Source organism: Octodon degus, unplaced genomic scaffold (assembly GCF_000260255.1).
Source record: "Octodon degus isolate 3935 unplaced genomic scaffold, OctDeg1.0 scaffold00037, whole genome shotgun sequence".
NCBI classification, from domain to species: Eukaryota; Metazoa; Chordata; class Mammalia; order Rodentia; family Octodontidae; genus Octodon; species Octodon degus.
Window position 1 is genome coordinate 15,724,918 of NW_004524613.1, and position 10,616 is coordinate 15,735,533.

The 10,616-nt window shown below is 43.5% G+C and overlaps 1 protein-coding gene and 2 pseudogenes across 3 annotated transcripts in view; 1 reads left to right on the top strand and 2 right to left on the bottom strand.

Moving 5' to 3' along the window:
- The window catches only part of Pkig (cAMP-dependent protein kinase inhibitor gamma), a 138,744-nt gene that overhangs the window by 27,639 nt on the left and 100,489 nt on the right, over positions 1-10,616 (top strand). Inside the window, exon 1 of one of the 3 annotated variants that reach the window (XM_023714840.1) lies at positions 982-1,001. The exons of the other annotated variants lie outside the window; for them this stretch is intronic. The gene's annotated coding sequence lies outside the window, so the exon portion shown is untranslated. Of the gene's footprint in view, positions 1-981; positions 1,002-10,616 lie in introns of those variants that run through there. 3 annotated transcript variants of the gene reach the window in all.
- Positions 3,898-4,336, bottom strand: LOC101575153 (annotated as a pseudogene).
- On the bottom strand, positions 5,306-7,039 carry LOC101586220 (annotated as a pseudogene).

Sequence of the window (10,616 nt, forward strand, 5' to 3'; positions counted from 1 at the left end):
AACTTGTACTCTAACAACTCATTGCTGAGGTAATGAAGGTGATAGAACTTAGCTGTAGTATTCCTTTTGTTATACAGCCATGTATGTTCTAGATTTGTGTATATACATTCATTTATTCAGTTATACTCTACCAGCACCGCTTTGTTCCAGAAAGACTATACAGCAGGTCTTGATTTATGCAACCATTAAGGGTGTTTCTCCATGGATCTGAACCAACTAGGAAATATTTGTAATTCCTGTACTGTTCCATGGGAAGGGGCTTGAAGCAGACTCAGAGTCAACACAATTTCAATACTTTTCCAGCTTTATATGTCTCTGTTTTGCTAGAGGTACTGAGGGGTTTATTCCAACTGTACTGTTCCCTGTACTGCAGTGATCTCTTTATGCCTCTCCATTGCCGGTCAAAGTCCTTTGGTTGGATTTATCTTGAATGCCATATTGCTTATGAATCTTCCATGGAGTCTTATGTCAAGATACTATCTAACCCCATAAGCAGTTCTGTCTTGTGACAGTACCCACACACTGCCTTGTGTTTCTCTTGATTCTGGGTTTTTACTCTCTTCTACATATATTTCAATAATTATTTCTTGGGCAACGCCTTGTTCAAGGTCCTATAAATAGGTACAGTAAATCTTTCATTTTAGGATTTCATTTTCTGCTTACTTTTTTTAAACTTCGTTTTTCTTAATTGAAACAGTCTCTTTTTCCTTGTATCTTCTGTGTTAGCTGGTGTATTGCTTTGCAAGCTGCAAATCTTAGATGTGTTGGAATTCAGTTTGGAATAGAGGAAAGCAAGCGTGCATTTCCATGTCAGGTCTAAGTTCAAATCTTGGCGATGCCACCATGCAGCCTTGGATAATCATTTAACTTCTGTGAGCTCCAGGTTCCTTACCTATAAATCATTTATAGTGACACCCATCTATGCAGTAACCCACAGGATTATTGTGCAGTTTTGAGATGAATTGTGTGAAATGCCTGGTGGAATTGTTGCTGTGTAACAGGTACTGGTGACGTGGTGGCTATGGTAAAGGAGTCTCAGTCATTCCTTTGGGTCACTTGAGTGAGGATTGGGAGCACTTAGAGTATTAAATGTTTTAAAGGAAATGTTTACTTAGTCTTGGAACTTCTCCTAGAAGAAACAGGCTCTGGGGAAGGTCTGGCCCGAGGCTGATTAACTGTTCCTTTTTTAGAGTCACTGATCTGAGTCTCTGTTTTGCAACTACTTATATAATGTATACCACCTGTTATTTGTATATTTTTAGTAGTGAGAATCGGATAATCCTAATCCTTTCTGTAAAAGAGCAAAGTGTTTACCAGAAGCGGAGCTTTTTTCTTCTCACTGACTCACACTGACTCATCCTTCTCATTTTCCTCCTCACTGCTTCAACAACTTTGCCAGGGAGAAGACTTTTAGGGAACTCAGTGGCTTGTTTTTTAACTTTCCAAAGTTGAAAGCTTGCAGGTATCTCATTATTGGTTTTGTCTTAGGGGAGGCTGAAGTTATGCTGCTGTGCAGTGTCTGGTATGACCAAAGCCATAGAGCTGAATGCCTTACGCAGAACTTTGGACAAACCAATTCTGATGGTTGAGGGGTTAGATAAGCACCTAACATGTATAAGTTAAGAGTAGATTTACCTTGCTTTTTGTTGTCACCTTCAGTTCTGCTGACCCTGTAAAATGTTCTCTTCAGAGATAAGAAACTCAAGCAGAATTAGAGCCAGTTGTATGAGGCCTTCACAGATAGATTTGAGCTGGCAGATTTGAGATGGGATCAGCATTCAGGCAGCCTATTTGAGTCAGCAAAATGAGGAAGGTTTTTAGATCAGAATGACTAATATCCTTATGCCTTGATTTGTCATTCATTAAGTGAGTATCTGCTGATCATCTGTGAATGCCAAGGGCTAGGGCTACAATAGTGATTAACAATAGGCTTCATGTTGCTGTCAATCTGAGGCATGTTTCTTCAGACAATAAGGGAATACAGTGGGGCTGGTGAGATGGTTCAGTGGTCTAAAGCACCTATTTAGAACAAGCTAAGCTAAGCAAAGCACACGGACCGCGGTTCAATCCCCCAGCACCACATGCCAGCCAGCCCTGCCCCCTGGTGGGCTGAGCTGGCCACACACACACACACACACACACAAAATAAATAAATAAAATTAAAAAAAAAAGGGAATATAGTCTGCACAAATGAGCATGTGCTTTTATATTATACATGATTGAAGGAGGAAGGAAAATTTCTGGAGGAAAAGGCACCTAAGCTAAGATTGGTGAGGTGTAGGAATTAATTAGGATAGTGGCAACAAGCCTTTCAGAGCTTTCAGTGATAACAATAGCCAGCTATATCATGTGTGTGATAGGGTTGCCACCACTGAACTAGGAAAAAGGGATTAGGGCAGGGCAGAGATCAGTGAAGTGTAGTCAAGGCTGAAAAGGGATGGTGCTTTTGAGGTGAGGGAAAGAACTTGTTCGTGGAGTAACTGAACAAAGTTCCATTGTAACCAAAGGATAGTGAGGGGTAAGTTGGGCATAAGATAAATTTACAAGGCTATCAGGACCAGATAACAGAGCACTGTAGACCAGTTCAGTAATTAATGAATTTTATTAGCCCAGGTAATTTTTACATGTAGTGAAATGTTCAGGAAAGTGAAATGTTCAGGAAAGAGTATTCAGTGATATAACCAACACCCATTAAGAGTAAGGACTTGTCTCATTGCTACTTCTTTCTCAATAAAATTAATATAAAAAAGAGTAAGGACTTTTAGTTTGATTCTAAGAGTGATGGAAAGACACAGGGTTGGTCCTGATAGCTACCTACGGCAGCACCAGTGGGGTCAGTACTGAAATAGGTGGGTAGTTTGCTGAGTAGGGACATCAGCTTTAGGACAAACTAGGGTCTTGGCTGTCTGACAGTACTTTGAGGACAAACCCCTAAGTCCTTTGTAGACTCCAAAGTGTCTATATGGAGCATTGAGGACGGTGTCTTCTCAGGGTCTTCCTGGAAATATTCCTAGGGGGCCTGAATTTTTAACAAAGTCTTCCCCAAAAGGGAGTTGGAGAAGAAAGGCTACAGAGACAGGATTTCTCCCTATTTAACTGATGAAACACAGGAAAATCATCACCTACGGATTTATTTTCTTATTCTACATGCAATTTTTTTCCTTTTCTAAGAGCATTAAAAACATAGTTGCAGTTTTAGGCTTCAGAGATATACTAGTTTACAATTATCTGAAGTTTTGTTTTGCATTGGTTTGGCTTGGTTCTGTTCTGTTCTGTTTTAGACATACTCTCAACTGTGTAGTCCAAATGTCCTTGAACTTTCTATGTGGGCCAGTTTGTCTCAAACCAACAAAAAATTTACTGCAAAAATGTGAAATATATTTATATGAAATTCATTTCTCAGCACATTTATTTCTCTAAAGTTTACCAAATTCCGTAGGTTTTAAATAAGTTTGTAAATATTTTTGTACACATTAACCATAAACTGCAGTTGAGTATCCACATTGCGTTATATTCATTCACATCTGAATTCAGAGATACTGTATCATCCTTGTTGATTTTATGGAAATTCTAGAGTAGTTTAAGCCCACATGATTTGCGTTCACCCACAGTTCTCTGGTGACACTTGAGGATTACATCTGAGAAGCATCCTGCTCATGCCCTGACACTATGGCTTTGATCTTAGTGTTCCCACATGTCATGTGCATATATGTGTAGATTATTTTATTATTCCTACAATTTTGTTTTTTTTTTTTTGAGATGGGGGTCTCATTATATGGTTCAGGCTGGCCCTGTCTAGCCTTGAATTTGTGGCAGTCCTTCTGCCTTGGCTTCTTGAGTGCTGGTATTACAAGTGTGCATCATGACACAAAAAAAGCTTCCATTTTTTTTTTTAATAATAAAATTTTATTTTTTCCAAATGTACACCTGGTTGAGCCTATTCATCATGCATCTTCACCAGCAGCAGGGGCATCTCCACCCGTGGTATTTCTGGTATAAACAACTTGAGCTCTGTGCTTTAAAACCAACTTGATAACCCCTTTACTAAGGAGCTCCTGAAGGGCTGCTCTGGCCAGTGACCCACGGATCTTCAGTCTCTCAGAGACCACAGCAGGCGTTATGAGTTTATAGTTGGGAACTTCCTTACAGAGTTTGTCGTAAGTAGCTTTATCAAACAGAACCAAGTTGTTCAGCTTGTCCCCAACTTTGCCTTTGGACCACTTCTTCTTTTTGGCCTTGCCCCCAGATTTGTTCACTGGGTCTTTGTCTTTCTTGGCCAACTTTCCGGCATCTTTCATCTTCTTGTTGTCTTTGGGCGGCATCGCAGAGCCCGGAGAGCAGCAGCAACCACTGCAGGCCCTTCAAGATGTCGGACAGAAAGCTCCACTTTTTTTTTATTTAAACAAAAATATACTTGCTGCATGTAAAGTCTTCCACTGAGAGTTATGAGTGTTAGACTGTGTGTGTGTGTGTGTGTGTGTGTGTGTGTGTGTGGTACTGGGGATCGAACTCAGAACCTTGTGCTTGCCAGGCAGACACTTATGCTGCTGAGCTGTCTCCCCAGCCCCTGGACTTCTAACATTGATTGCTTATTGATTACTGTGAATAAGTAAATTTTTCATTGCCCTAAATAATCTTTTTATTTTCTGTCCTCATTTAGCTGAATCTCTAAGCTTGAAAAACATACTTTGATTATATCACTCAGTTAATAAAGAAATGCTTGGGCTGGTGAGATGGCTCAGTGGTCTAAAGCACCTACTTAGAACAAGCTTAGCAAACCACAGGGACAGCAGTTCAATCCCCCAGCACCACATGCCAGCCAGCCCTGCCCCCTGGTGGGCTGAGCTGGCCACACACACACACACACACACACACACACAAATAAATAAATTTAAAAAAAAATAAAGAAATGCTTTATCTCATATGTGACAACTAAGTCTTGAATATTAGTCGGAATGTCTTCAGATTAATTTTATGGTTTGGAATTTTTTGTTTGTTTGTTTGTTTGTTTGTTTTTAGCTTCACAGTTACTTTAATCTGCATGTGTTCTAGATCCAAGCTCCCTTCTCCAACCTCTCACAGTCTGTGGGTCCCCAAATCAGCCTCTTAGGGACTGTGGGTGGCTGGGTGCTTACAGGCAGAACACTAAGACAGACCCAGGGCGGTGGCCCTGCTTTGCCCAGGACCAAGGCAGCGACAGCAGGTGCCTGACCCCGAGGAGCTGACTGTCAGTGTGGGCTAGGGAGCAGCAGCCCCAGAAGGCTGACCAGAACCACTGCGTAGGGGTCGCAGTGCCCAGTCTCCGTCAGTCCCCAGAGGCCCCTGTGGCACAAGACTGGGCTCCAGGGCAGGGGAGAAAGAGGCAGGCAGCGGCGCCCACCATGGTGTGGGGAGCAAGGTCCAGAGGGGCTGGCTGTGCTGCCCAGGGCCCAATGAGGCACTGTGGCCAGTACATGGCAAAGGCTAGGAGGCTGAGGAGCAGGGTGAAGCCGGCAGGCCCAGGGTGGCAGTCAGGGGAAAGAAGGATCGGTACTGGATCTGGCAATACCAGAGCAGGTGCAGCAGAACAGCAGCAGGGGCAGCAGCAGTGCCAATTTCCACTCCAGAGGGGCCTGGCTCTGACCCTAGTGGGCAGGGGGGATGTTGGGGACCAACCCTCATGGACACGTGGCAGTGGGGAGGGAGGTGAAGGCTGTCCAGTGTCTGGGTGTTGTCTCCTAGTAACTGGCCTTGGTAGATGAGTTGTACCTGCTGCTCCTGGCTGGGAAACTGGGTTCTTTTCTTTCTTTCTTTTTTTTGGGGGGGAAAGGTGTCTACAGGGTGTTCAGGGTCTCACTATTAGATCAGACTCATAGTGATCTGCCTGTTTACAGCCTCCCAAGAGCTGGGATTAGGGCTGGTGAGATGGCTCAGTGGTCTAAAGCACCTACTTAGAACAAGCTCAGCAAAGCACAGGGACCGCGGTTCAATCCCCCAGCACCACATGCCAGCCAGCCCCACCCCCTGCTGGGCTGAGCTGGCCACACACACACACACACACACACACACACACACACAAATTAAAAAAAATTAAAAAAAAAAAAAGCTGGGATTACAGGCGCACACCACCGCGCCCAGTGCCCAGTCTCAATCACTGTCTCAGCATGCCCTGGTGGCGGGGCCAGCATGGCAGGCCTGGGGATTGAACCCCTGGCCCCTGTGCCTGCTTGCAGGCACTTTAATCTGCTGAGCTATTTTGCCAGCCCTGGGTTCTTTTCAGAAGCCAATGGTGTCATGGGGCCAGGCCCTGGCCACCTGCACAGAGTCATTGAAGAATTTCATTTGGAGCACTAGGGGCTCCTAGGGAGAGTCCGGGGCTGGTGGTGCTGTTGCTGTGACTCCTGGGCCAGGTTCTGGTTGTGTGGCTTGACCTCTGTGTCTCAGGTTGGAGGTTTCAACACCAGAAGACTCCCTTCTGCTTCTGTCCATGGCTGCCATGGCTTCACTGGGCTGAGCGGGTAGTGGAGTCCTTGCTGGCTAGAGCAGGATGTCAGTGCCCTCTGAGGTGTGTGTTGAGACCTAGGCGAGGGCTAGCACCAGAAGGCAAGTGAGCACTGTGAAAAGCGTTGTCACCTCATCACCCACCCCTTCAATCACGGTACCTGCCTTGCTGCCATGCTATAGAGCTCCCGGCCCCGCCAACTCCATCGCACATTGCAGCCCCTCCTTTTTTTTTTTTTTTTTTTTTTTTTTGATAGTGCCAGAGAATGATCTCAGCCCTTACACACACCTGCAACCCCTGTAGTTGGCATATTAAGAGTCCTCCAAAGGCCTGTGTGTTAAAGGTTTGGTCTCAAGCTTAGTACTGATGGAAGCTTAGAAACTTTTAGGAGGTGGAGCCTTGGGGAGTGGTCTTCAAGTCATTGAGTGTGTGCCCCTGAGGTTGGGGTGGGGCTCCATCCCCTCCCTCTGTCTCCTTCACTTTTTGGCTGCAAGCTGAGTGGTTTTGCTGTGCCAGTGCTGCTGCCCTGATGTACTGCTCCAGGCTCAAAGCAGTCATGCCGGCCGGCCAGAGCCTGAGACTTCTAGAACTGAGTCAAGCTGGGCGTGGTGGCACACCAGTAATCTCAGCACGCGGGAGGCTGAGGCAGGATTGTGGTAAGTTTGAGGCCAGCCTGGCTATACATAGGGAGACCCTGTCTTAACAAAACAAACCCTAAAATGATGAATCAAAACAGCCCTTTTCTTTTTAAAGTTTTTATTCTATTTTTTTGTTTTTATTCTTCCTTTTCCTTTCTTTTTCTTTTCCTTCTTCCCTCCTTTCCTCCCATACTTTCTTCTTTTTCTCTTTTTCTTTTTTTGTAGTACTAAGAGTTGAATCCAAAGCAAGCACTATACCAATGAGTTACATCCCCTGCCATTTATTCATTTATTCATTTATTCTTTGTCGTGGGGATCAAACTAGGTATGCTCTGTCACTGAGCTACATACCCAGCCCTGGCCTGGGAGATAGCTCAGTAGAATAAGCACTTGCCTGGCAAGCACAGGGTCCTGAGTTCAATCCCCGGTACTGCAAGAAAAAAAAAAAAAAAAAAAAAAAAAAAGAACATACCCAGCCCTTATTTTTTTTAATGAGTCTTGTTAAGTTGTCTAGGCAGTCTGTGGTCTTATGACCCTCCTGGCTCATTCTCCTGTAGCTGGGATTCTAACCATGGTCATCCTGCTTGACTACTTTTTCTTTACAAGCTGATTATTTTGGGCATTTGGGGTTTGATGGAAGGCTTTTGGTTTCTGAGAAAGGAGGATCTCACTAGTTAGTCTAGCCTCAGGCTCCCAAATGCATGGAATCCAACTGATGGTGTGTGCCCCACAGCTGTGTTTATTATCAGTGAAAGCTCCTAAGAAGTTGCCAGCCCAGGGCTAGGGTATTTGTTGTAGCAACAGAAAGATAACAGAGCTAATAGAAATAGTAAGTTTACAAAGTAGATACTAAATTTGTGTTTCAGCTAGGAAACATGACAGAGACAAGCCATACAGTTATATGTACAAGATGGGCAAGCCAATAATCCTGAGAATCTTCAGAAGATTTTCAAATCTAGCAGTTAATTGGAATGATTCTCACTCTGACTAACTATATATACTGATACCTGTGAACTAAGCAACTGCACTGAAGATGGCAATTTGTAATAGTAGCTTCATGCTTGGAGTGCCTGTCATTCAGGTCTTCTGAATACAGGCTGCTTGTCATGACATGCCAGTTGCTGCCATGCTGTGTCTTGAGTAGATGATTGTTTAAAAAGGAAGGGGGTGGTGAATGAAGGCAGGAGACAGGAAAAGGAATGTTGTGGGACTGTCCTGCAACAATGTTGTATATGGTTAGATTTCAGATTTATGTGTAAACATATATGATTCTTTATTCCTATTTTTATCCTTTTTTTTTTTTTTTTGGTGGAACCGGTATTGAACTCAGGCCCGTGCGCTTGCCAGGGAAGCGCTTATTCCACTGAACCATCGCCCTGGCCCCCGCTATTTTTACAATATATTTTAATTTTTAAAAATTTGCATTTCAAGTATGTAATTTTTATGTATAGTGGAATAGGCACTTCAGAAATACTTGATATTTTACTTTCTCAAATTGGTCAATGAAATCATATTAAATGTGTAGGTTTAAGCCTGCTGAGCCAGTGCACCCTTTAATCCCATAGCTCTGATAGTCTGGAGCAGAGAATTACAAATTTGAGTATAATCTGGGCAATTTACTGGTTTCATGAGATCCTTCTTCAAAATAAAAGTCTAATAAAATTTTAAAAGGACTGAGAATGTGTCTCAGTGTGTAGGCTCTGGGTTCAGCAAGCCTCCTCTCTACATAGTCTCTTAGAGAGTGTTTTCTTTCTGCTAAGTTTTTGGAATATTCTGTGTTCTTCAAAAGGCTTCACTGAGTTTAAAAAAAAAAAAATAGTAGGATAAAAGTCTCTAATTTGGCAAGCTCATTCTCCTTAAGGCCTTCCAGGATTGTTTGCAGTTCTAAAATAAACTATTCAGTGTTATATATATCTTGTAGTATGAGTGCTTCATTAAAATTAAGAAAGGAGGGGGATCACCCACTCAAGGCCCCCCCTTCTGTGCCTCTCTTGGACAGAAGCTTTCTTTCCCCTAATAAATATATTCTGCTCATAAAATAATAAAATTAAGAAAGGAGCCATGGATCTTTCCACCCTGTTATGGTTAGGTATAAATAAATAATTTTATTAGGATTTCGACTGTATGTATGTATGTATGTATGTATTTATTTATTTTTGTATTTTAGGGAAAGGTCTACAGGGTGTTCAGGGTCTCACTACTAGATGAGACTCCTAGTGATCCGCCTGTTTACAGCCTCCCAAGAGCTGGGATTACAGGCGCGTGCCACCACACCCAGTCTCAATTGCTGTCTCAGTGTACCTCAGGGGCTGGGCCAGCATGTCAGGCCCCAGGACCGAATCCCCGGCCCCTGCTCCTACTTGCAGGTACTTTAACCTGATGAGCTATTTGGCCAGCTCTTCTATTTATTTATTTTTAACTAAAAGAGCTGACAAGTTTATTTTCACATTTCACAATACAAATGAAGCTGTACTTTCTGCACTTTTGTTTATGGTACTTTCTCCCTTCAAAGCTATTCTCTTTGATAGGAAGGGGGAGCAAGTCTTCCTTGTCATTCAGGACGTGTTGGTGGTGTAGTGGTTAGCATAGCTGCCTTCCTTGTCATTCATGCTGTTAGAAAACACCCAGAGTCATAGCACCATGATCCCCTGGTGAAGCAGAACAAATAATGTAAAACTGATGCAGAGAGCCCACCCCTCCACTTTATCTGTCTGGTTGAGTCATTCCTGGCCAAGTGGGCACCATCATGAGCTGAGCTGTCAGTCACATCATTGGAGCCCCAGGCGTCATTGGCATGTGGCCTCTCATGGATGGCTTCATTCTGGAATACTAAGTGTTTGTTTGGAGCTCTAGCAGGAGGCCCATGCTGAGAACTAGGTCCCACTGACATCATCCCAGGAGGAGGGGGGCCCATCATTGGCATGATGGGAGGACCTTGCATATGGGGTTCTGGCATCATATCAGGCTGAGGAGGACCCTGAAGACTAGGTGGAGGTGGGATGATGGCACCTCTACTGGGGGAGGAGCAGAGAATGGAGTAGGAGGTATCTTTTCTTGTTGAAATGCAGCTGTTGTTTTGTCAGTTAGGCTCTGAACTTGCTCTTCCATCCATTTCTGGTAGTAGTCTTTCAGATTCTCATGTTTCCTACCTCTGCAGTGTGTCTTTCTCACAGAGGGAGCGTCACGGATAAAGTATATATCACAGTAGTCACAATAAAACTTAGGTGTGTTGCTCCAGGCTGTTGGTGGCTCTGTCCTTCGATGTATTTAGTGTAGTAATTTGTATTCATTAAATGGACATGTGCTTTTCATTTCTTCATACTGTGGTACCAATCAACTCTCCAACTTGTCTCTAACAGTATATTTTTGAAAGTTCTACACTATTGGCCTTAGTTTCATAGAGCTATGGTGGAGTATATGGTACAGTCATCAGACTTGGTTCTGTTTCAGATTCCAAAAGCTTTCTCATGATTGAGAACTCAGGCAAGAGCCTTTGC